General features: G+C 39.7%; 1 protein-coding gene across 1 annotated transcript in view; it reads left to right on the top strand.

Annotated features, from left to right (window-relative positions):
- Nucleotides 1-2,918: 2,918 nt before the first annotated feature.
- Rab27b (RAB27B, member RAS oncogene family) overlaps nucleotides 2,919-27,869 on the top strand; it is a 149,219-nt gene continuing 124,268 nt past the window's right edge. Inside the window, exons 1-2 of the mRNA XM_029472236.1 lie at nucleotides 2,919-2,997; nucleotides 3,128-3,204. The gene's annotated coding sequence lies outside the window, so the exon portion shown is untranslated. The remainder of the gene's footprint in view (nucleotides 2,998-3,127; nucleotides 3,205-27,869) is intronic.

Raw genomic sequence — 27,869 nt, 5'->3', positions numbered from 1 at the left:
CTGCCTCTAGCCAAGTCAGGCATGACTTCCTACTTACAGTCATCTCTTAAGGGGACATCACTGCCCTTTATCTGTAGCTAATTTTTTTTTTCAAAATATGCTAAATTACGAAGAAGCACAAAGAAATGTAGCACGGAAGCAAGACCTAATATACTGGGCTCAACCAAGCATAAGTCTGATCCAAAATTATGCTCCAGTTAACCTGACTCTGTAATGACCCACAGGACCTCATGCTATGTATTCCACCCACCAATCACTTAAAGCTCTTTGACATGAGACTTAAGATCAGTCCAGTGGTGGATTTTCAGGTCCTCAGATCATTAAAAACTATATTCTCCCTCACTGATCCTTTCAATATGACCTTAGGCTTAATAGCTCTCTGATCTTCATGAGAGAAAATGCTGGAGTTGTTCATAGTGAGATTCTTGTCTTGAATTTTTGTTCCTGAACTCTGAAGTCTTGTCTTCTCTGGCATATGTGCTACTGCCTTATATATCTTGTTCCTAGCTATTCAACATCATCTATGCAACCTGACTGCTTAGACATGAGGTCGATACTGTGTCTTTTTTCACCAGCAGAACCAGCTCTGTGAGATGGTGACACTCCCCTGCTGAGCACTTGTAAGGCTAGGCTGTGATCCAAGGCCTGCAATACAAATCCACCTCTCCACACAAACCTACCTATCCACTTCCCTCTTCCAATTTCACTAATTTTATGTACTTTTGTTAGAAAAATATCAAAGTTGATTTGAAGTTGACACTTCAGATTTTAGTCCCATCTGTACTAACCTGCTCCTGCACTCAATCTCTTATCTGGAAACACTGTAAATAGAAACCTAACCCTCCAGTTCAGCTGTGCACCCAAAGCATCAAAATATGTGACTTATGTTATCCATCATCTCAAGAGAAATATTTTACATATGTATAGTTTTGTACTTATGCTATACATTGTTTTTGTTTGTTTATTTGTTTTTGTTGTTGTTTTGTTTTGTTCGAGAAAGGGTTTTTCTGTGTAGCCCTGGCTTTTCTGGAATTCATTTCATAGACCAGGCTGGCCTTGAACTCACAGAGATCCACCTGCCTCTGCCTTCTGAATGCTGGGATTAGAAGTGTGTGTCACCATACCTAGGCTAATCTTCTAATTTAAATTATAATGTAGCTAAAGAGTGAGTGGTCAGAAGTTACAAGGATCAGTAGCTATTGCAGAGGCCCCAGATTTGGTTCCCAACATCCATATCAAACTGCTCTCAAATGTCTGAATCCTACGTGCAAGGGACTTGATATCCTCTTCTGGTCTGTGCAGACACCAGAGCAACACATGTGATATACATTCACACACACATTCTCTCTGTCTGTCTCTGTCTCTTCCTGTCTCTGCCTCTCTATCTCTCTCTGTCTCTGTCTCTGTCTCTGTCTCTGTCTCTGTCTCTCTCTGTCTGTCTGTCTGTCTCTCTCTCTCTCTCTCTCACACACACACACACACAGAAAATAAAAACATGTCTAATGATATGTACTCACTGATAGTGGATATTAGCCCATATCCGGGGATCCATCCCGTAATCAGCCTCCAAACGCTGACACCATTGCATACACTAGCTGGATTTTGCTGAAAGGACCCTGATATAGTTGTCTCTTGTGAGACTCTGCTGGGACCTGGCAAACACAGAAGTGGATGCTCACAGTCAGGTATTGGATGGATCACACGGCCCCCAATGGAGGAGCTAGAGAGAATACCCAAGGAGCTGAGGGGATCTGCAACCCTATGGGTGGAACAACAATATGAACTAACTAGTGCGCCCCCCACCCCCTGAGCTCGTGTCTCTAGCTGCATATGTATCTGAGGATGGCCTAGTTGGCCACTGATGAGTGGAAAGAGAGGCCCATTGGTCATGCAAACTTTATATCCCTCAGTGCAGGGGAACACCAGGGCCGTGAAGTGGGGGGGGGGGGACTTTTGGGATAGCACTGGAGATGTGAATGAAGAAAGTACCTAATTAAAAAAAATGAAATAAAATAAAAGTAAATTATGAACTCCGTAGGGGCAAAGGTGTCCTTGGAATGGTACCTGAATGGAAGCAGCTGCTTAGAGATGTACAGTAAATTGGATTTTGCCAGCTCAGAGATGAACTTCAGTAGCTATATTATGCACAGTAACTTTCCTCCATTTATTGTCTGCTTCATTAGTTTCTCGGATATTTACTGAGATCCTACCATATGTTGAGTCATCTTCCAAGGGTTACTTTACAAAGTAAACTGAATAGATTCTTTTTGCAAATGGTATAGTATTGTTAAATGATAACGGGGTCACAGAAAATATAAATGGCGTGGGTGGGTGGAAAGACCATTTGGTGATAAAGATGGGAGAAAATGAATAAAGGAAGAAGAAGCAGGGGTTTTACAATTTTGTCCCCTTTAAAGAATAAGTTCCCAAAGGTCTCTATTTCTTTTGCATTTTTTTTTTTTGTATTTTTTTAAAACAGATAGGCTAGGCTTGAGTTATTAGAACCTCGGAGTATTTGCAAATGGTTAAAGAAATTTCTGTATTGTTTCCTTTACGAGTTAAATGTGGGTTAAAAAAAAAACACGAAATAAATGCATTTCAATAAACACGGTGTCTATGCAAACTGGTTTTCTGTCGGATGGCCTTTAGCATCGGCACTCTTTGGTCATCTCTAATCGGTTTATTCTCAACAGCATAGACTGTATGACATTAGCAAACTATTATTTACTTTGCATCCTTCCATAAACAATGCCCACTGTTGCTGCTGCTTAGCCACAGCAACAGTGAACTAAGGAGGTTTAAGCCCCTGGCAGACACAGCAGGGCGGCCTTGTGGAATCTTCTAGCTTTCTAACCTGAGCAGGCACTAGGACCGCCCAGACACTGTCTGCTGGAGCGCTTCTCACCCTGTCAGAAGGACTGAGCCGGTTTAGCTGTTACACAAGAAGAGAGCAGCTGGCTCCAAGGCTCCCACTGCCTCCCTTTTCCAGAGGAGAAGGTATAGACACGCTATTTATCACCCAGCTTTTGTACAATGTCCGCGTGCCTACAGTGTTCACATAATCGGATGCTCTGCCAGCTGTCCGGCTCTAACGGCTTACTCTGTTATTTTATGTTAATTCCCACAGCGGACGCAAGCCACAGTGCTGTAAAGAAATGGGCTAGCTATTCACCCTGAGGCTGTGATCTGGAAGCGTTTGGAGGTGTAAGTACCTGGTCTCAGATCTCTAAGGCACTGGCTGTGCGGTGTTCCTTGCTTCTTTTCCTCCTCACTGAAGGAGCCAATGTGCGGTGCCATCTGCATGTTTCATTCATGAGGAGCAACAGAGGGTGACAGAAACCACAAGTGATGGGCCTGAAACTCCACTTTGGAGTGTTCCTTTCCTGTAGGCTTCAGGCTTGCTACAGAAGCTGGGTTTACACAGAGTTTGGAGAGGGGAGTGGTTTTGCTCAGGGCTGCGGTTTCTGCTTTCTGTTTTCAAAGCTTTCAGCATTCTTTTCTAATCACTGCTCTGGTAAAGGGTAGGTGTCTCTTCCTGATTCCTTTATGTCTACAGCTCATTGCTCTTAGCAGAAGGGTGGACTTTCAGAACGCTGGTGAGACACTCATGTCCCAGAGTACAGTCAGCATTAACAGAGAAACCCACTTCATCGATCTCTAAGGCACAGTTAGGAGACACCCTTAGACACATATGATAAATTAGCAGCCTGAGATCTCTTCTATGTAACAACATGTGCGCTGAGGAAATTGTTTTCTATTAGAAAACCTAAAGGAACATGGTTTTATGAAGAAAACTGAGATAAAAAAAATTAAAAGCCCATTGAAGAGACCTCCTTAATGTTTTCAGGCATTGGAAACTTTAAGACCTGGTTACATTGTTAGGTGTGTTGAGTTCTCCAGTAATCCATTTATATATGTGTGTGCTGCCAATTGTAATACGTAGATTCATCCAGAAAGGTTTATCATATTAAGTTTGTTAATTATCAGTTCATGGTTGCAAGATATACCTGGGGAAAGAAAATAACCAAGACGCAATGCAAGACATGGTGTTGTGAGTTCACTGAAAGCAATTATTAAGGGATTTATAAAATCCTCTTAGTGGATCAAGATGTCTTGTATTAGCTGGGAGGTGGTGACCTGCCTTTAATCCCAGCACTCAGGAGGCAGAGGCAGGGGGATCTCTGTGAGTTTGAGGCAAGCGGTCTACAGAGTGAGTTCCAGGACAGCCAGCTTTACACAGAGAAACCCTGTGTGATGGCCATTCCTGGTTGTCAACTTGATCACATCTGAAGTGAACTATAATCTAGAAATGGAGGGCACACCTGGGATCCAGATCCTGAAGCTGGAAGATAAGTTTCTGACCTGGACCTTGACATGGAGATCTTGAGCGTAATGGCCATGAATGCTTAGACCCAGGCAAGGTAGTACATGCCTTTAATTCCAGGAGACCGAGGCAAGCAGATTCTGAGTTCAAGGTCAGCTCGGGGAAAAAACAAGTTTTAGATCCAAGCATGGTGGCACACACCTTTAATCTGAGCCACACCTTCTGCTGGAGGCCTACATAAGGACATTGGAAGCAGGAAGATTCACTCTTCTTCGATCACTTGCACTTACTTGCCAGCACATCTGTTGAAACCTACTTCTACAGAAGACCAACTGAAATGACTAGCCTCGTGGGACTGAGCAACTACTAGATTCTTGGATTTCCCATCCACAGCTGCCTGTTGTTGGGTTAGTTAGGCTACAGACTGTAAGTCATTACAATAAATTCCATTAATGTACAGAGACATTCCATATGTTCTGTGACTTTAGAGAACCCTGACACCCTGTCTCAAAACAAACAAACAAACAAAAACAAAACAGAAAAGAAGTTTTGTATTTGAAATGTATTTTATACATTGTATAATGTATATATGTTGTATACTGATAATATATACATACCTACAAACATTTAATTTACAGGTTATACATTGTATAATGTACAATAAATATATCTTACACATTGAAATATAAAACATTAAAATGCCCTAAATGAAAACATGTTCAGTAATGAACCCTTGGATAATGTGCCTATGGTTCTCCTAAAACTGTGATTGACAAGTAGAGAGAGCAGCTGGACTGGTACCTACGTTTCACTGCACTAATTCATACATTTTATGTTTTAAATATTGAGCTGCAATATTTACCTTGTAAATATAACATATTAGTTTAAATGAAGTTAGAAGTAGTTATAATTATAAATTTGCAGTGTCCTTAGGATGCAATAACTATACAAAAAGAAAATATCAATATCCCTACATGATATTTCTTAAACAGAGAAAATCATTTTCATTGTTGACTACTGAAGAAAGAAAAATCAGGTTAGACACAGTAATTGCCTTTCGCTAATTTCAGAATCCAGGGCCAATTTTAATTTTATGTTTTGGTTGTTCACATAACTATGGTATATATGTCTGTAAATGTTGTGTGAAGTTTTGTACTTTTTAAAAAGATTTATTTTATATGTGTGAGTACACTGTCAATGTCTTCAGACACACAAGAAGATCCCATTGCGTCGGATCCCATTACAGATGGTTGTGAGCTACCACGTGGTTTCTGGGAATTTGACTCAAGACCTCTGAAAGAGCAGTCAGTGAGTGCTCTTAGTAACTGAGCCATCTCTGCAGCCCTTAGCTTTCATTTTTATGTGCTTAGCACTTGTACTTTGCTTAGAAACAGTGGAGCCCAGGATTAGCCTCAGAAAACTGAAGTCAAACAGGGTCACCTTCTAATAGGGATCTGGTGATGGGAGGGGGCAGTGTTCATGCCCAACGAGATTGTAGGAAGGGAGGGGCTGTCCTTCTGGATTCCTGCAGAATGAAAATCACAACTCAGACAGGAAGTTTTGAGGAGTGGTTGCCCTCCATAAACCACAACTGGATAAAATTGCATGTAACTTGAGACTTTCCTTTTGAAAGCCAATTAAACTCTTTGCTTATTAAGTGAAACATCAAATGGGAAGCCCGTGAGAGCATACTAGGGCATCACATTCACACTGGCAGAGTTACATGTACTGGGAAGGACAACGCTATTCTTTTTGTTGCAGTCTAACAAAAAGAGAAAGTTGTCAATTACCTAGCTTTGAGAGCTAGGGTATTATCATTTCCAGAACTGCTTATTTCTTATTTTAAAAAAGAAAGTTTGAGTAGTGCCTGGTGGCCTGCCTACACCTATAATTCCAATACTTGGGAGGCCAAGCAGAAGGATTGCAGGAACACATTTAGCCTTGGGAGTTGCACAAGAAAACACTACTTCATAAACTAGATTCAAAGAGAAGAAGATAATGAACATGAAGAAGAAAACTAAAGAAGAGGAAGAGAAGGAGGAACTGTACACACACTAGAAAGCTTTTAAAAAACATGAAATCTAGCCTTTGAATATAAAACCAATGAAAGTCTAAAATGCATACTATGCATTTATTGATAAGCAGGATAATCTAGAATATTGTTTTACTTCTGTCTTCCTGCTTCACATAACTATGTGGACATGGCTGTCACCATCAAATTCTCACTCAGGCTGAGGTCTTAAACTAAACAGAAAGAGGAAATAGAACCTGTCCATCAGCATTCACCTCTCCCTGACTCCGCCTCTGGATAGAATGGACCAGCTGCCCCATGCCTCATGCAGTGGTGACTTCCCCGCCAAGATGCACTGTATCTTCAAACTATGAACTGAGCCATGACCCTCCTTCCTAAGCTGCCTTTGCCAAGTGTTTTGCTATAACAATAAGAAAAACAACTAATATATATTCCCTCCAGTTGTTGGAAAGAGACAACCCTACTTGGGAATCTTCCATACAATACAACCAATCAAAATGCAGAGCTGTGGAGCCAAATGGATAACTGTACAATACAACTCCTGCACCTAAGGCTCAGAGAACATAGAGGAAGAGAGGTAGAAAGACTGTAATGGCAGCAGAATGGGGCACTGTGAATCTGCATCTCTGAGGAATGTCAGTAGCTACAGCCATAGATTCACTGATGATGGCCTAGACATGAACTGAGCAGGAACCATGGATAGGGAGAGCTGGTGAGGCCTCAACCCTACACAAAGACCTGCAGGCAGCTAAGGAATGCTGAGAACCATCAATTGGTTACCTAATACCAAATGGTTATCTCCCCAGACATATACATATATGTAACATTATACAGACTGAGCAAGGTGTATTTATGTATTTAGGAATATAGAAGTGTGTGTGTGTGTGTATGTGTGTGTGTGTGTGTACAATTAATGAAAAATGAAGTCATGGATTTGAAAAAAGAGCAGAGAGGTATACAGGAAGGTTAAGTGCAAGGGAGCAGGGGAAAGGAAAGGGAGAAATTATATAGTTATATTAGAATCTCAAAGATATTAAATAGACTGCATTCACATGGATTCTTCTGGTCTTCTATAAAACCATAAACACTGTGATTGACCAGTGTTAATTATGATGCTAGTTTTCCAGGGAACAGGGTGCTGAAATGAATATACAAAGAGGTTAGACTCATAGCCCATGGGTAAACTATATATACTTGTGCTGGGCTCTGCCTATCAAACACAGTGAGAGATTCAATATGAGTAACCCTGGAACATCGCAAAATACAGAACAGAGTTCAGGTTCAAGTTGAAGCAAGTTCATAGATGAAGAGAGTAGCTCATTGGATTGGTACTGGAGCCGTTTCCATGTGAACTCTTGGGATCAGGTCATCTCCTCACTCTACACTGTAAAATATGGACGTGTACACAAGTAACCACGTTTGCATATGCAACCCGCTGCTTAACTTAATTTTTCACTTTTTTTTTCATACACCACATTATTTCTCCTCCCAACTCATTCTGAATTTCACCGCTTTCTACCCACCCCAAATCATATTACTTTTAGAGTTAGTTTTTAAACAGTAAACTATGGTGTCATGATTGAAACTCTTCCTTCCATGAGCTCTCAGTGACCCAGTTAAGCACAGGAGCAGACAGTTTAGAAATGTCATCTCGTTGAAAAATGAATCGGGATGGAATATGCTAGACACAGACAAAGCTGTTTTATCAAGAAAGTCATGAAATAAAGTTAAAATTCTGAGTTGAAAAAAGACTAGCATAGAAAAGAGGAATGGTGTGTGTGTGTGTGTGTGTGTGTGTGTGCGTGCGTGCACGTGTGTGTGTGCGTGCACATGCCCTTAGAACACAGGATTCTGAAAATGACAGCCATTGATAAATTAATAAATTCTGATTAAAACCTGTACAGAACTATATAAAAGTTCTATGTCCTGTGGGGGTGTAGGGTGTGATAAAGCAAGGTGTTCTGAACAACAATTTAACTAATGGGAGAGGCAGAACAAAAATTTAAATTTAAATTCCTAAGACATTTTCTAACTTCATTTAAGATCTACCTGCAGTCTGGAATGCTGACACTTGTGTGTTCTAGAAATGAAACTTCATCTATTTGGTCTTTTCTCCTTCTCCTTCCTTCTCCTTCTCCTTCTCCTCCTCCTCCTCCTCCCTCCTCCCCCCTCCTCCTTCTCCTCTCCTTCTCCTTCTACTTCTCTTCTCCTCCTCCTCCTTCTCCCTCTTCTTCCTCTTCATCTTCCTCCTTTTAAAATACTACATACTAGAATTGGATTTTATGATAATTATCAACTGCCATTTCTTTAAATATTTGTTATTAAAATACTATTTTTCAAAATAACCATGGGTTTATTTGTATTTTAAATACAAACATGGGAGGTGTGGAAAGGAGAATGTATTCTGGAAGCCTACTATTTTCATATATAAAAAGATCTAAAAAATAGCAGTTATTGATGAATATTATAAAAGTTGAATAAGGGCTGGAGAAATGGCTCGATAGGTTGAAGTTCTTCCTGCTTTTCTAGAGGACTCAAGGTCTGTTCCCAGCATCCACATCAGGTGGCTCACAACTGCCTGTACCAGGGGGTCTGACTCATCTCCTCTTGCCTCTGCAGGCACCTGCCCTCACACTCACATGCACACACACACACGCACACACGCACACACATAAACATTTTTATTATTTAAAATAACAAAGGTGTGTTAAAATGTTGAATAATAAAAACTTGATATTAAAAAAGTGCTAAAAATTTGAATTAAGTAATTTACAGATAATTATAGATAGGCATTCGATAGACAAGTCTTAGTTACGTATCACCTTTCAGTGGCATGCATCTAGTCAGGTCAGTAATTCTTTTTCATATATATTTAAGCACATTTTCAGCTCCGTCTATTTTAAATACCAAAAAAAATTACAATCATGTCATAATAATTATGATTTCTTTCAAAAGGCATAAGTAGAACTTTAGTTTACTTGTAACCATTAAATGTCATAAATAATAACATCAAAATCATAAAATATTCCCAAATTAACTCATATAGATATTTTGCCATGAAGATAAAGGTAGAATATAAAAGAACTTTGCTGTTAGTAGACCCTGAATGCAATCTTGAATATATTTGCTCTTTAGTAGACGAACTTTACAAAACTTAAATTTAATTTTCAAATTACAATTTTGCTACTGAGATGTATAAAAATGTGGGAGATTTTTGTTTCTTAGTCAAGAACTGAATATCAGAATTAATAAGAATTATAAAAAATATACCAATTGAGAAATACAGTTATTTTTGGATGCTTATTGATAAAATATCTGAGACTTCTTGCTGGCTGAAAAGACATGACTTAGCACTAGCATATTGCAAACACTTCATGGTTTGAAGCCTCAGGAAACTCAGGATGAATGGTCAATACAAGTGGCTGTTGGAAACAGTGTGTGCTTAGGCAAGTGAGCCAGGGGTTCAGGACATGGATGGTATTAAGTTCCCACTCTCTTGGTGAAGGACACATGATGATTCTGTGCTTTGGTTGGGCTCTGCATGCTATGAGGGCTCCAGATTACTCAAACTCCTATCGAGGTTAAAAAACATAAAGATACTTCAGACTTGCAAAGATGAACAGAGCTTTGGGGGGTATAGAAAGAGGATAATTAAGAAAGATAGATTGACTTTTACTTTTAATCTGTCCTCAACAATTTGTAAGAGAAATGAGAGTTGGATTTAGGGCACAATGAAAATGCCTGTCTCTTACAGTGGTGGAAACCCAAGGAATACAGAGCTCAGTGGTCTCCTTAGAAATTGAGAACCCTTGAAGAGAATGGTATGTTTAAGACACGGGATCGTGATATGAATTCTGAACATGTTTGGGAAGATCTGACATCAGACAACAATCAATGACTCTTGTCAGTCATTTCTCTAACTTACACATGTCAAGAATAAAAAAGGGATTTTTGAGGACTATCAAATGGCTATTCAAGATGTGTGCATGGCATTTGCCACAATATTTACTGTAAGTGTTACAGCCCCTGGGGGAAAGGTCCCCTCAGTGGAAGTGCTGCCATTCTAAGGGAAATGGTTTCCTCATGGGAAGTGTGAGTGGTACAGCTCTAAAGGGAAAGGTATCCTTGCAGTCGGGAGACAATACCACAAAGTCATACCACACCTCACACAAGAGATTTATTGGGAAAGTCACAAGACGGTGGCAAAACAACTGAGTGGGAGGCGGGTTTTAGAGAAAGGGTCCTTGGGATTTTAAGCTCAGGGATTGGTGGGTTTCCAAAACCCAGAAATGGGCTTGGACCTTTAACCTTACATGTGTATTTAAAAAAAAATCCACTTTTTCTTCTCTCAAGTGTCTCAGCAGCAATTAAACGTTAGGTTGGTGTGCATTTCAGAGAAAGCAAGATAAGGCTTCAAGTTTCCCAAACGTGCTTAAATTTACTGATGGGAACACTTCTGACAGAACGGAGATGATAAAAAGGGAAACCCTGTCATCAATCAAGAAGACCAGTAGATTTCCATACAACATTTTGAAAATATCCTTAGTATTAGTTATCTACCACAGTGTTCCTTCCTTTGTCATTCCTTTTCATTGCTCTCCTGATTAAACCCTGCCTTTTCAACAGTTCTTTAACACTCTATACCACTGTGTTATATATCCCCTCCCTGAAAGTGTCCCTGATAGGCTCTTTACTAATTTTTTTTTCACTTCAATGACCATGGAACACTCATATCTGAATATCTGAACATTTACAGCTAATAACAGCAAATGATACAGGAATATATGTAACATCTCTCTGCCTGCCTGCAGTGTCTGTCTGTCTGGGTTACTTCATTCCCAGTGATTGTTATTGACTTCATCTTTCTTTACAGCTGAAATAGTATTTTATTGTGAAAATGTGTAACGTTTCAATCATCCCTTCATCCGTTGGTGGACATCCAGGCTGTCCCCAGTTTCTGTCCATTGTACATGGAGCAGCAATGGACATGGAGGAGCAGGTATCATCATAGCAGGAAATAGTCCTTTGGGTATATGCCCAAGACTTGTGTAGCTGGGTCATATGCTTGATCTGTTTCTAGATTTCTGAGGACCTTCCACACTGATATCCATATTGACTCCACCAGTTTGCACTATCACCAGCAAAGAATAGGCATTCCTCTTTTCCTACATCGGTGCCAGGATTTGTTGTCATTTTTTAAGTCTTACTTATTCTGACTGGGGTATAAATCTCAAAGGAGTTTTAATTTGAGTTCCTCTGAAACCTAAAACCTATGACTTCTTATTTTCCCCAGAAGCTTATTATTTTATAAGCTTATTATTTTATATTATTATTTATATTTATAAGCTTATATTTTATAAGCTTATTATTTTATAAGCTTCTGGGGAAAATTTATTTTTAAAAGTTTAAAAGGAGTTACATTATTAAAGGACAACAAAGGCTCTCCTAGAGACATACCACAGCTAACAGAATTTTGGACTCATTGACAAATGAGATTCCATAGGCCCCCCAAATATTACAGGCTATTGCCAATTTTCTGTGATTACCCTCTAGGACTTGACAGCAAGTCAAGCATATCCGAGTCATAAACCACAGAGAAATCAAGCTGCTATCCACCTGGAAGCTTCATCACTTTTGAGTAGCTTTCTTGGTGCTGGAAGGTGCTATTCATGCTACCAGAGGAGAAAGGTAAACACCAGTCTCCCTCAGCCATGAGTCTTGCATTACTACAACAATGACGAACCTGACAAGACACGCCCATTGGTACGATAGTAACACAGATGTCAATTGACTGCTTTCTGATTGTAGTTAAGGCCTGTTCTACACATTGAAAGTCATACTTGACAATGATGCCAGTGCCCAAAACCTAAGGCTAGACCAGTCATAAACCCTAGTGGAGAACTTACTACCATTTCTCTGCTAAATAGATAAAGTATTAAACTGAGTCTTCATGACTTATTATACCCATAGAATTAATACAAAAAACAAAAGAAAAACAATATAAATATTTGTGGGTAAGTCAGCTGTTGTTGGAAGCAAGAATTATAACATTATGAGCTGATAAGGCTGTTCATTAAATATACTTGACATAAGCCTAACAGCAAGGTCAGTCCTTGAAACTCACATGGTAGAAGGAGAGAACCAAATCCTGTAAGGGGTTGTTTCTCTGTCCTCCACATATACACCATGGTGTGTGTGTGTGTGATCCCTCACATATGCAAACATATACATGCATGCACATACGTGTGCAGGAACACACAGTATAATCTAAACAGAAAACAATTATAGCATTGGTTGATGAAATTTGATGTTTTCTAATGTAGTATCTCTCAACCTGATCACAATGGGTAGTCTATATAACATATACATAATTGTAAAGTTTCTATTTCTTAGTTGAGTGAATAGATCACAAAACAGTATAACAAGGTTGGGAAAACAGAGAGAGAGAGGAGTTAAAACAGGAGGTTTAGGGGGAGAAGTTTAAATATTTGTCTAAAATGAATCCGAAGGGGAGATATAAGAGAGAAACAGAGAACTCACATTCTAAGGACAAGACCTAGTGTTTTCTTGGAGAAAGACACCTTCAAAAAGATGCTGGGTGTGTATACCCTTAATCAAGGCCATGGGTGGGGGAGGCAAAACCTTTGATACACTAGAAATAGACTGTGCTACAACAGTGAAGTCAGAATACTGGTGTTGCTGTAAAAGCAAGTTGGACATGACTAGTAGAATGTGGTAAGATGGGGAGTGAGGTTGAGTTTACCTATGTAGCCAGTGAGGTTGAGCTTGCCTGTGTAATAACTGCCTAGTTCATGCCATTTGCTGTGGTAGTCTCTAGAGAAATGAATTTACAGGAAACTCTGTGCTTCTCAATGGAGTAATAGAAGAAACAAATAAGCAAAGGGATATTTTGAGTTTTCCTTTATGCAAGGACAGTTTGACAAGCTTGGAAGAGTTTCTGCTTAAAGAAACTCTTAAAAATACAAGTTTCTAGACTGACAGCTCAAATTCCACACAGCATGTTTAGTAGATGCTGTATAGTAAATGGAAAGATGGAAATGAATCTTCAGTGGCCCTTCGATTTGTATCACTATTTCCATACGTTTAGGTGCCTTCGTGTATTTAGTTGCATTTTTGCCTAAAAGATGGTATCTAGGATTACTACTGCATTTCCAAGGGTATCTTGAATGAAAAAAAAGTGAATTCTCCAAAACTGAAATAAAGGTGTGGACATAGACCACACCTAATGACACACACTCGTCCATCACCCATGTCTGGGTATTAAGTGCCCCTCACTAGCAAGCAGAGTCAGTTTCTAGCATGTTCCATTTTGAGTGTACATTCTGTTTTCTCCTTGGATTTTGTTGTTGTTTGTAAAGCTTTGTTTTATAGTTAGAGTTGATATGTTTTTCTCTGAGAATTGTTTGAAAATCTTGTGTTGGTACAAAACACAACATTTTTGGTATTAAAATAATGATCATGAATTAAAACCGTTTAATCACAACAAGAAAATGCCTCTTTATCCTCAGCATGAATCACACAGAGTTCCACCAGGCAGCATAGTCCAAACCGAGCAGTCCTTAACAGCAGGCAGAAAATGGCTACCTTTGATTGCAAGGATCCACGTGTGGCATTGGGGGTATTTCTAAGGCACCATCCCCACCCCCTCCCCCGTCCCCAGTATACTGTTTGGAGGATAAAAGAAGATTCCTTAAGTGACAACTCAAAATTTCCCTACTCATGATTCTGATGCTAAGGCCAAGAATCTGCCAGATATACTGTGGTTACTATGATGTCTTGTGGGCAAGTCCTCATTTTCAAGGTTAAATATAACCCATAGTTGGATTTTAAGGTGAAAGAGGAAAAAAAGGCCAGAAGATGGTATTGGGTTCCCAGAGCTAGAGTCATAGTTGTTTGTGAGCTGGTTGGGCACCAGGCATGGTGGCACACGCCTTTAATCCCAGCACTTGGGAGGCAGAGGCAGGCGAATTTCTGATTTCGAGGCCAGCCTGGTCTACAGAGTGAGTTCCAGGACAGCCAGGGTTATACAGAGAAATCCTGTCTTGAACCGCCCCCCCCAAAGAAAAAACCCAAAGAGTGCAAGTGCTGCGAACAATGAAGCTGGGTTTTCAGCATGTTGTTTTAATTTAAAATGACACACTATTGTGCAGACTTATTGTCTACAATGTGATTCATGTATACAGAATAGAGTGAGAATTCAGGTAATCTATATAGTATGCAGTGAGGAATTTTTGTCTCCTTAACTGGTTACTACTTCTTTTTTGTTAGGAGCATTTGAAACTCTCTCCATACATTTTATAAAATGCACAATGCTTTGTCATAGATCAGTGGTGAGGCCCTTGCCTAGGATTTATGAGAACCTGATTTTAAATTAAAAAGTGAAGTGTCTGTGTGTGTGTGTGTATGAATTCCTGTATATTACATGCTACTTTTCTATAGAATCCTATAACTTAATTGTCCTATACTTATTTTTCTAATCTGGAAAATGTCCCAATTATATAAAGTAAGTACCAGTCAAGTCTATTATTGGAAGAATCCCAGAATGTCTGGCATCATGAATTTTTTAAGTTTGTGTTTTATTCTGTTATTTTAGTCACTGCCTCACCCTTTACTTCTTACATAAACTGTCCAAAATAAGCTTAGCATATAAAACTTCTTCTAGCTCCCAAGACCACTCCAGCAATCATTTTTGAAACATTTACTTATTGAGGATTTGCCATTTTACATAAATCCACACGTAATTGACACTTTTTGTAGATCTGTGGCACTTTCTCTGTCAGTCCAAGAAGGGTTGGGGAGATTTCTCATCTGAGTGTTGAATATGCTGTCAGATAAAGATGACCATTTTTTTATGTTTTGGCCAGAAGGAAATGCTGAAAAAGACATGAATCTTTGTGTCTTTCTTTGTGGGTGTCAGAAGTCATCTCTCTGAAGTACAATCAGCTCAATTAAACAGCAACCACTTTTGGCAGTTATCACTTAAAGTGATGTCTCATAAGTTAGAACAGAAATTAACTTTCCATGCAGAGACCACGTCTTCTTGTGCTCTTCTATCTTGTTTTGGGTCAAGAAAGATTCTTTCTTTCAGTACCATTCTACCTATGCTAATTCAATCTGACCTTTCGGCTTTAAAAATATTTAATGTTTGGAAGGAAGTTTTGAAAAACCCACCAACATTTTCACTGTAGAGTCCCATGTAACAAACATCCCAGATTTGGAAAGAGAAGTCGTATCTTATGGTTCTCAAAGTGCTATTATACTAACATGATTTTGTCAAAATGGAATTTCTAAGATAAAATGCAATTCCCTGATAAAGATGAGCGGATAAATATACCAGATTCTCCTTAGCTCATTTGTTAAAGAAAAATAAAATCAGAAGATATAATGACTAATTCAGAAACTACTTAAGAATTTGGTTTACATTAGCACTTGTAAACATAAGGATTAGGATATGTTTTTACAGAAAGTGTCATCTGGGGCTATCTGCTCCCAAAGATAAACTGTACTTTTATTTCCATGAGACAAAACACTGTAAGTTAACTTTGCAAATCAACAGAAACTATTATTAAATCTGGGACTTTTGATAAATAATAGAATGAACTCAGCCCATTCCCTTGAATAGTCCTGAAGGACATTAGTCAGCACACGCTACTGAAAATTATTTCTTCTCATCTCTTATCTTGTCCCATGGCTTAGAGCAGGGAAGGGTGACCAGCCATGCCTGTGAGCCAATTCACTGCCTGATTCATGAATGGTTTCTTATTGGAAGATAAGATAATCTGATTATTCCTACAGATGCATCAAAGCACTCATTAGTCTCTCAATCCTCCTTGGCTTTGCCATTCTGGGGTTTTGAATAAATTGATTACTTGTGTTTGCATTTACCTTACAGACAGCTGAAGGAAGAGCAAGCACCATCTAACAAGCATGCTTCCACAGTCCTTGTAGTAGTATTAAAAATATATCTAAATGTAAAATAACACACAGGCACACCCATAATTATTTCCAAGATTTTTCTGGTGTTTTTCGAGTTAAGAAAATGCTGTGGTTTTTCAGGTTCTGTTCCATTATAATTCTATTAGCTCTCAGAACTACCTAAATATTTGCAAAAATGGCTACCTGCATAAAATAAATCTATGCAGATATAAATACTTTGATATAACTTGTTAAATAACAAAAGGATCAGATACTATGTTTTGTTAAGAAAATTTTGAGAAGGCATATGAATATTGACAAGTTAATAAGAATGTGTTAGAATAAGCATTGTTGAGTTAGATTTTAAAACTGGCTGATGTCTACCAGGTCAGGTCATAAATTGTTGAAGCTGTTTCACTACATCAAGTAGTATTTGCTGCTGTGCTAGATGGCCTTGGTCAACTTGACACAACTGAGTTACCTGGAAAGAGAGAACTTTAACTGAGAAATTTGCTTCATTAGACTGGCCTGTGCAGGATTTTTCTTGATTGCTAATTTATGTAAGAGGGCACAGCCACCCCTAGGCAAGTGAGTCAGGGCTTTATAAGAGAGGAAGCTGAAGGTGGGCCTGGAAGCAAGCCAGCAAGCGGCTTTCCTCCATTTTCTTTGCTTCAGTACCTGCCTCCAGGCACCTGCCTGGAGCTCCTGACCTGGCTTCCCTGGATATTTCTATATATCCTGTAAGTGGAAAACAACCTTTATCTCCCCCAATTGCTCTTGTTCATATTGTTGGCTATTGCAGCAACAGAAAGCAAAGTAGAATAGATATAAAAAAATTACAAAATTCTACAAATCCATATATTTTCTAGAGCATGAATTGATAATTTAAAAAACTGAGTTAAGCTAAGTTTAACTTAGACTAGACCACACTGTTCAATAGAACCATTACAACTTATCTCTTTCTATATAACTATAAAGTTATAAAGTAAAATTAGTAAAAGATGAATACAATATAAGATTTCCCTCAGTTGTATTTTATTATTATTATTTTGTTTGTTTCCCTTCTTGCTTGCTTTCGTGTGAGATCTGCCTCAGCTTCCCAAGCTCTAGGGCATGCAATACCACATCTATAATAGTTTGTTTTTCCTGAAAGAATATACTCATTTGAAGAAACTTAATAGGGATAGAAAACTTGAAAACATTGTTTTTAAAATATTCTTAGTTTCCCTTTTTGAAAAAAGAAGGGGGGAGGATAAAGATTGACATGCATTTGAGGAAATAAATATACAGTTCAAGTGATGGGCAGCTTCTCACTTAGGTTTCTGTTTGTGTGAGAAAAGTACTTAGCTAGGCACTCTCATGTTCCTCTAAGGTCACCTCATAGTTTCATAATTTGACATTGACCCTGGGGATTGTCTTATATAAGTAGGTTTCCATCTGTTCAATAAGGAACATGTCTTGGATTAATTTATCGACGTTAAGGAAACTGTGTGTACCTATGTATTCAGTCAGAGAAAATGGGTTTCTGCCCTTGCCTGGAAAAATAATGACAATTTATTGGCTAAATAGATCAACCATTATTGACAGCATCAGTTACAGGACATCTATGTTCAGATGTCAAATGATAGTAAAGTTGAGAAGTTTATATATGTAGAAAAAAGAATGGGCGTAGTTCTATTTTCTTAACTCTTTTGGCACATTATATATTGACATCTTTCTGCACACCTCTTATGATATGTTTACTCATGTGCTATGAATATTTTTTCTCTGACAATTTTTAGATCTTTTGTAGAATCTAGCAATCTGTGTTTTCACAATTTAACTTAGCATCTGGCAAAGAGAGATGGTCAATATATGTTTATCAGAGTGCTCCAAATGAGTGGTTGGGGTTCGTTAGCTCTATCTGGATAGAGATATCTGATTAGATAAGCAAGCAACAGCACCTTTCCTGTTGACAGCCCCAGAGGCTTCCATGCTGAGCATCTACAAGAAGCTTTCAGAGCTAAGTCTTGAGAATTAGAGGCTTAGGACTCTTAAGCTTTCAAGCCAGAGGCTAATTGCCGTAAGTGCAGGTGCTTATTGCCCTAGTCTCAGTGTGCCAACACTTAGTGGCTAGAGCACAGCTTCTAAATGTTGAGGGTAGAGTCAAAGACTATCGTCAGCTGTTCTCCCATGAACTCTTCTACTGATGAGGGCTTACAGTGTTTGTAGCAGCAGCTCCGACCCTTGGCTCTGAACAGCTTCTCTTCTTCCCTGCCATCTCTCACCTTCTCAATGCTACTACTTCCTGCCCAATATAAGGTTCTGCTCCCAGTCCTTCTCTGGGAGTCCTCAGCTATCTCCTAGTGTTATATAAAAAATAGATACCAGAGTTTGGCAAGGCGACTTTGCTATGGCATACATCTTATAAAATAAGCCATCTACTTTAGGTGTCTATCTCGGTGAGTGTTGAAGAATGCATATCTGAGTGTAACCACAGTTCTAGTCAAGACCAAAAAGTGTCAGTCTTCTATAACATTTCTTTGCAGTTAACCCTGGCCTTAGTTTGCCCCTGATATACTGTTAGTCTTAGTCAGGGTTTGTATTCATGCACAAAACATCATGATCAATAAGGGAGTTGGGGAGGAAAGGGTTTATTAAGCTTACACTACCACATTGGTGTTTATCATCAAAGGAAGTGAGGACAGGAACTCACACAGGTCAGGAAACTGGAGGCAGGAGCTGATGCAGAGGCCATGGAGGGTGCTGCTTACTAGATTGTTTCCCCTGGCTTGCTCAGCCTTCTTTCTTATAGAACTCAGGACTACCAGCCCAGGGATGGCACCACCCACAAAGGGCACTCTCACCCTTGATCACTAATTGAGAAAATGCCTTAGAGTTGTATCTCATGGAGGCATTTCCTCAAGGGAGGCTCTTTTCTCTGTGATAACTCCAGCTTGTGTCAAGTTGACACCCAAAACCAGTCAGTACACTGTAACATAATTTACTCCTTCTGGAATTTCATATGTATAGAATTGTGGGGTACATACTTTTCTTTGTGTTTAGCTACTTTCATTTAGTGAAATGCTTCCGAGATCTGCTGAAATTCTTGCGTGTATCCACAGTTTAAGATTTGCTTTCATTTGTTTCAACTTCATAGCATTGTTCTACCACATAAATAAACCCTATTTTTTGTTCATTATTTTAATGATATACATGTAGAAAGTTTATTGTTTTATGGAGGCTAATATAATAAAGTTGTTATGATCCTTTGTATAGCAAATCTTTGTATTGACATGTTGGTATTTCTCTTGGTGAATGCCCCAAAATATAACGATGAAGCCACAGGGTAAGGGTGCATTCATGTTATAGGATGCTATTGCTGCAGGTTTCCCACCGTTCTTGCTCTGTCTTACTTTCCCTAGCTTACATCTACAAGGACTAATTCCTTGGTTCACTTGATACATCTGATGCTTCTAAAGTCAGATCTGGTAGTGAGCATACTGTGACTTCCATTTCATTCTGCCAATGAACACTGATTCAGAGCTGATTTGTGCGGGCACATCTGATATGTATATGTCTTCTATTGAGAGATGTTTATTCAGACACTTTTGCCCACCTAGATATCTAAGCATTCTCTCCATATTACAGATATGAAATATTTGTAAAATGTAAAATAAATGTGCTAGAAATATTTTCCCCATTCTGAAACTTGACTATTTAGTTTTATAACAGATTCTTTTTTTATGATAATGTTTTACATTGATAATGACCTATTTACCCATTTCCCTTTTTCTATTTTATAGTCTGTTGATGGCTACAAAAGTTAATTCATCCTCGCCTGCTGCTAGAAAATCACAATTACTCAAGTGACATTTTACAGGACAGTGACAGTGAGACTTGCCCTCTAACAGGTGACTGCAGTGAGGATCCTTATCATGTAGTCTCTGGATATTGAAACAGCCCCAAACTCTGACATCTAAGTAGGAAGAATTCTAGACCCTCAGGGTTCAGGAGGAAATGACATGATGTTCTCTACATCTCTCCATTGAATAAAGATTTTGCAGTCAGGCCTCCTTTCCCACACAGCATGCTTTTCATTACAGGCAGCATTGTGGCATAATTCATGTGGCTGTTAGATCAGGAGAGGAAATGAAAAAGTTCTCACCAATTTTTCATCCACAGGACACCTGCCTGAGTGGCACAGCTTGACAGCTGGACATCTCTAGTCTACAGATCGCTCTCTCTCAAGTGGAGTCAGGCCTCCAGAGCAGCTAAAGTGGCCCCATGGGGCCAGAAGGAGATCGTTGTAATCAGGCAAAAATTAGGCATGCATGCTGGATTGGCAATTTGGGCAAGTCGCTTAAGTATCTTGAACCATGGTCTCCCTCGATTGTAAAACTCAAAGCCTGGCCTACACGTTTTATTTAGTAAGCTCTTAGTAACAACCTTTTTCCCTCTTATTGACTGGTGATATAAAATTCAGGAAGAGATTCTCTTTTCTCTGCTTCAGGTTTATTGACAGGGGAAAGAGGGCCATGAAATTGATGGAAAATGAAGAGAAGATGAAAAGTTGGTCTTTGTTTTAATAAATCCTACTTAGGCTTTTTCAGTAATAGCCACCATCTAACTGTGGTCTACATTTATAAGTAGCATTTTATCTTGTTGGTCATGATTATGAGATAAAGGACCTTAATATATAAACATGAGAGCTGAATGATATCACAATTACTTTCAACGGTAAAACCAACACTTACTAAAAGAGCCCATGGCATCCTCTGGGAACCATTTAAAATTTTAAATGAGTGATTCCAAATTTAAACAATGCATGAAAAGTTATAGTAAGATGTCTAAGCTATTTTCCCCTGTAAGTGCCAAATCTGTCCTGGGCTCTACCTCACTTCCCCACCCTGGCCCCAAAGCCTCAGTGTGCTCCATTCCTTAGTGTTTCTTGATGCCTATGTAGGCAACGATTTGTCTACACTTTCCCCTCTTTTAGTGACACAAATGTGAGTATGATATGGATGCTTCCTAAGTAACTACTAGCTTTAAAATATACACATACAGAGTAGCATACGTACGAGTTATAAAGTTCCCAGAATAAGATTCTAAGAATTCTTTGACAGTATGCAATATGCTGCTGGACAGAGCTGTGCAAGCGTCAGTGTCAATGAAAAGTGGTCTACCTCCTGCATTTATGGTGTGATTCTTGAGCCTACAGGCAGAAGGTGACAGTCAATTCAAACTCAAACCACAGCTTTTGAAGACTTTTTTTTTTTTTTTTGAGAGTTTAACTGCTTGTGAAAACATGCACTGAGAATTCTGACATTCTTCCTTCTGGCAAAATCAGTCTTGAGGGGTTGTTGGTGCTTAGCTTGAAAGGTTCCTGCTGCAAAGGAAAGTGCATCCCAGGTTCAAAGGGGAGTGCCACTCTTCAAGGGAAAGTGAGCACTTTCATATGCAAAGCTTGGAAGGAAAAAAGAACCCAAGGCAGTCTTTTCCTTTTATGATTGTTGTTGTTGTTGTTTGGGGGGGGGTGTTAAGAGAATTAGTAGAAAACACTTCCAAGGAGATTGATTGCTTGTGAAGGGGAATTCATTGCAACTGGAGGAAGATGGGTGCCTCTTTGAGCATTGTTTCCTGGACCCTTATTGAGAAGTTTTAATGGCTGGGCACAGTGTTGCAGTTACTATCCTAAGTGCCCTCTGTCTCTTTGCTAGAGTGTCTGGACGTAATTTCATCCTCTGACTTGATAAAAGTCCAAAAGTATATGTATATCTTATTACTTAATTCTACAAGGGAAAAGGGAGAAGGAACCTGGGATGTGGGATATAAATATTAGGTATAAGGTCACTTGGATAGTCCATGTTTTCAGTAAGAATTAACGTGCTGTTTGTACAACAGATTTATCCCATCCAGATATTTTTGCTTCTGCTGCTAAATTTATTTGCATCTTCTGAGTACAAAGCAAGGAATCTGATGAACAGGTGTCCTGGAGACAGCTGAATGGTGGGTGTAAGGCAGTCTGGCTCCCACATTTTCTGTGTTGCTAGAGGGTGACAGAGAACACAGCAAATCCCTGGAACCAAACCATAGGGAGAAGGCTGCCAGCTTGAATATCAAGACCAAAGACTTTCCGGTTGTGTAACATTTGAAAGCCTCTGTAGATGTTGGCAGTATACCAGGATACTAGTATAGGTCTATCTCCTCAAACGTATGCTCTGCAGCACTGTAAAATTGGCATCTTTGTCATCGTATAATGCTTTGGGGCAGCTTTACACAGGGGGACCAGACCACAGTCTACTTGGGAAAGACTTGGGAGGTAACTGTCCTCAAAAATGGGCTTTATAACTAGGATTGGGAAATTCAGCAGAAGATAACTCCAGCAGGCAAGGACTTCAAGCTTACTGTTTATGTCAGGGATTGTGTATCTGGTCCCTAATTCATATTACCATGTAGCAGTTGGGTACCATATTGTTGAGTTCTTATGATTTCAATTACTTTTCCTTTATGCAACTCAAGCTTTGCCTCCCTTATATTTGAGACATTACAAAATATGCTTGAGTTTTAGAAACAATGCTAGTTATTAGACTGTGAAATCAGAATTTCCAGTTTGAGCATTTTGTATGGTTTTTATTGAAGCTTTCTCCGTGGCTGATCTAATCCTATTTAAAATTATAATATTGTTTTGTATCCACAAAATCATCTGAGCCCTCTGAAGGATTACCATATTTCCTGAGAGGATTATGTCATTAAAAATATAAACACAGAAGGGTTATCTTTGAGAGTCTTCTGAAAGTCTGAAGGGGGAATCAGTGAATTTGATGAACTGAGTTTTTCTCACAAGCCTTACTCTGTTCTGCGACACTTTGGGGTCCACTGTCGTGAATGTCACAGGCAATTTCTTGTTTAAAAAATGATTTTTTTTCTATGTGTACTGGCTTAAGTTTAAGTAGACGTAAGGCCCTCTCTAAAAGAATATGGTCCTTGAGTGTGCAGGGAAAAGCAGTAATTGTGTGTCTTTTTACATATGACCTAAAACAAAGTCCTCAGATTACAGAAGCAGGAGAAAGACAGAGTTGTAAACTCAACCTGGAATCTTTGAGATTGAAGCTCTGGCCTAAAACACAAAAGACACACCATCAGAGCCTTCTGAGTATTTCACCAAAGCACCGTTTCCCACCTTGAAATAATGGCAAAAGAGGAAAAGGCATGTTTTATTTCTAAACAGAACATGTTCCATGAAAAACTGAAGAGAGCATATGTGACCCAGCTATACCACTCCTGGGCATATACCCAAAAGATGCTCCAGCATATAACAAGGACACATGCTCCAGTAGACATATGTTCATAGCAGCCTTATTTATAATAACCAGAAGCTGGAAAGAACTAGATGTCCTTCAACAGAGGAATGGGTACAGAAAACATGGTACATTTGCACAATGGAGTACTACTCAGCTATTAAAAACAATGACTTCATGAAATTCTTAGGCAAATGGATAGAACTAGAAAATATCATCCTGAGTGAGGTAACCCAACACAAAAGAACACACATGGTAAGCTCTTACTGATAAGCAGGTATTAGCCCAAAAGCTCAAAATATCTGAGATAGAATTCACAGACCACATGAAGCTCAAGAAGAAAGAAGATCAAAGTGTAGATACTTCGGTCCTCCTTACAAGGGGGGACAAAATACCCATGGGAGGAGGTACATAAACAAAGTGTGGAGCAGAGACTGAAGGAAAGGCCATTCACAGACTGTCCCACCTGGGGACCCATCCCATATATAGACACCAAACCCAGATACTATTGCTGATGCTGGGAAGTGTTTGCTGACAGGAGCCTGATATAGCTGTCTGCTGAGAGGCTCTGCCAGAGCCTGACAAATACAGAGGCAGATTTTCACAGCCAATCATTGGACTGAGCTTGGGGTCCTGATGGACGAGTCAGAGAAGGGACAGAAGGAGCTGAGGGGGTTTGCAGCCCCCCGTGGGGGCAGCAACAGTGTCAATGGACCAGACCCCCTGGAGATCCAGGGGACTGGACCACCAACCAAAGAGTCTACATGGAGGGACCCATCTGGCCGCATATGTAGCAGAGGATGGCCTTATAGGGCATCAGTGAGGGGAGAGGCCCGTGGTCCTATGAAGGCTGCTGACAGGAGCCTGATATAGCTGTCTGCTGAGAGGCTCTGCCAGAGCCTGACAAATACAGAGGCAGATTTTCACAGCCAATCATTGGACTGAGCTTGGGGTCCTGATGGACGAGTCAGAGAAGGGACAGAAGGAGCTGAGGGGGTTTGCAGCCCCCCGTGGGGGCAGCAACAGTGTCAATGGACCAGACCCCCTGGAGATCCAGGGGACTGGACCACCAACCAAAGAGTCTACATGGAGGGACCCATCTGGCCGCATATGTAGCAGAGGATGGCCTTATAGGGCATCAGTGAGGGGAGAGGCCCGTGGTCCTATGAAGGCTTGATGTCCCAGTGTAGGGGAATGCCAGACAGGGAGACAGACGGGATTGGGTGGGTAGGTAGAAGAACACCCTCATAGAAGCAGGAGAGGTGAAAAAGAGGGATGGGATTGGGGACTTCTGGGGGAAAACTGGGGAACAGGATAATAGTTAAAATGTATATAAAGAAAATATCCAATAAAAATATCAAAATTTATAAAAGAAAAAAGAAGAAGGGTGGCTAAAATGATCAGTGATTTCCCATGTGTAAGAAGTGATGCCACAGATGATAGAAACATGTTCACATGTTCTACATAGTCAGAGTGCTGCAGAGAAGCATTCTAAAATGCCAGCTTTCTCCCCACTTAAAACGTTCACAATGCTAGCTATATCTTGCAACTAATTAATACTTCTCCTTGATTTTACTCTGATTGCTTTGGGCTCTTAAAGACTCCAGCTTTTAAAATGTGTATCTACAAGTTCTCAAAGGAAATGGTTCTCAAATCTCTGATCATTTACATTTGAGGTTTTGTTTAGAGAAAGGTATTCTTTCCACATAGCGGTGTCTGAGTTAAAAAGGCAAGTGTGTCCAGTTACATTTACACATAATGGCAGGTCATATTTTCTTCTTCTTCTTCCCAGTCTAGAATGACTGCCCACTCAAATACTCCTTCAATTGTTAGTTAACAGAATGAAGATTCCTTTCAGAACGTTATAGGAACCCAACTCTGACATGCAACATCCTATTTACTTTTTGCCGTGAGACTGCAGAGCTTTCTCTTCTAACTTTAGGACCCTTTCAGTGTTTTGTTTGAGCTGAGACTGAAGGATAACATGCTAACTTTACTTGAGCTTTTAATGTTTAAAGTGTTCAAATTGTATTGGATGATTAAAAGGGACTGTGGCCTTCATTATTCTTTTCCTCTTTTCTTATCATTTTTACTGACAGAGCACCTATTCACAGGCAGGGCATATGGTTACCAGTGAACAAACAAAAGCACATAAAACATATCCTTTGGCAAATCCCTCTATTTAATAGCCTAACTGAAGAGACAGAGAAAGGACACAGCAACTACAACAGAAAGTAATAAGTATGGTGGAGGCAAGGCATGCTGGGTGGAGTGGAGGAATTTGATTGTAATTCAATAATGTATCATTGAGTGCCAGGCTCCGTCTAGCTACTAAAGACACAAGGATGCTCACTGAATTCGAGAAATTCACATTAGGAAGCAAGGTGATGAATAACTGTAATACAGCATACGAGGGAAATGCACAGGATAGTCTGAAAGCACGGGAGATCTTGGGAATAAGGAAAAGCAGATAGTTTCTTGGGAAAAGATACAAGAGAAATGGATCATGAGTGATGAGCAGGAGATAGCCAAACAAAAAGATCAGGGCACAAGTTACAAGAAAAGTTGAAGAAGTACTAGAAGAAGCATAAAACCCCGTCAGAGTCTGGGGACAGGTCAGAGTGTAGAAGAAGATCATGAATGAGTAGGAGCGCAACAGAGACAGAACTCTAGACTGTCAGACAAGGTGTGTATGTGTGTGTGTGTGTGTGTATGTGTGTGTTTAAAGCAAACATCTGATGCACTTGCTCTCCTGTTGTACACATAGTAACACTAGTCTGAAGAAAGAGGTAAGAGAGAAAGATAAAAGAAGACAAATCAATGATGAAGTGAAAGAAAAGGAAGAGAGAAGCCAGAGTCCTAGCTTGGGTCCCTAGACTGTCTGATGGTGCTTGTAACTGGGAATGTGGGGTAACAAATACATGAAGTGAAAAGGATGTTTCAGATTCATTGAATGGGAGGTGCCTATGTCACTCCAAGAGGGAGCTTGTCACAGTCAATTAGAAACTTGGACATGCAAAGGGGTCTAGGAGAGTTATGGGATTTGAGAGTCTCAAGACTAGAGAACACCAGGAAAAAACAGACTGATGAATTCAAGAGTCTGGCTGGAAGATTGACATAGCCTTAACACACACCTTTAATACCTTTGGCTGGAATACAGACATGCCCTTAGTACCTACAACGAGGAAAGTAAGGTTAGTTTGTAGAAGGAAGTAGATATTCGAGTATAGTCATAGACCCAAGACATAAGGTTCAATGAGATGTTAAGGTCATAAGGTGTTGTGAGACGTGGATAGCATTCTCTCGGGTTATATGAGTTATAATTGATGACATGCTTAAATCTACCCAGGTGCTACAGAAACGGGTGAGAGAAAAAGGAGGCATAAGAGAAAGATTAATAGTGAGCTGAGCATACATTTATTAGGCTGTGAGAAAGCAGCTAAGGAAATGGCAGAGAATCCTAGGGACTATGAGCTCAGGATATGGGTTCCAAAATGGCTATGTATCTAATCACCACTTTTCAGGGGCTGTAGAGCAACAGTTTACACTGGTTGAGTGGTCCTTGGTGGCTCATGTTCTTGGATCCAATTTGTGAAGTTAGGAGGACAGAGTTGTTTCAGCCAAAGATGTTATATTGGTTGCAGTGCTTCAATTTGCCACTTCAGGATGTACTAGCAGGGACCATTTGGTACTAGCTTCATGTGTAAATTGAAACAGTGGGAAACCGAGCGAGTGCCTGGACAAGAGCCTAGGTGGATTTAGACTTGGGGACTCAGACTTGAACTGCGGCTACTCACTGGAATCATGCCATCTGGGGAGTATATGAGAGCGGCCCACCCTCAAGGCATTACAACAGAACTGCTGTATTTGGGGCCCAGGCTCGCCTACGTTTTAATAGTCCCGCGGGAGCATTTTATTGTGCAGACAAAATTGAGATCCTGGCTATAAAGTAAGGAGATGTCCATTTTGCCAAAGCCAAGTCACATCAAGGAAATTAAATGAAAGAAGAATGTGTTTAACCATGTGGTCATGTGCTAAAGGGGCAATGGGGGATGGGAGAGCAATGTCCTAGAAAAGCAGCAACAAAAAAATGGTGGTTTTTTTTTTTTTGAGACTATAATTACAATTATCCCTTTCCTTTCTTCCCTCTAAGCACTCCTAATATGTCCTCCTGCTCTTCTTTAAAATTCATTGCCTCTTCTCTATCAATTGTTATATTGCATGCACATATTATATCTACATATGTGGGGGCTATGTATATATATATACATACACATATATATATATATATATATAT

The sequence above is a fragment of the Mus caroli genome, chromosome 18, assembly GCF_900094665.2.
Source record: "Mus caroli chromosome 18, CAROLI_EIJ_v1.1, whole genome shotgun sequence".
NCBI lineage: Eukaryota > Metazoa > Chordata > Mammalia > Rodentia > Muridae > Mus > Mus caroli.
The sequence above is the reverse complement of the archived record's forward strand: the minus strand, read 5'-3'. Positions and strand labels throughout refer to the sequence as shown.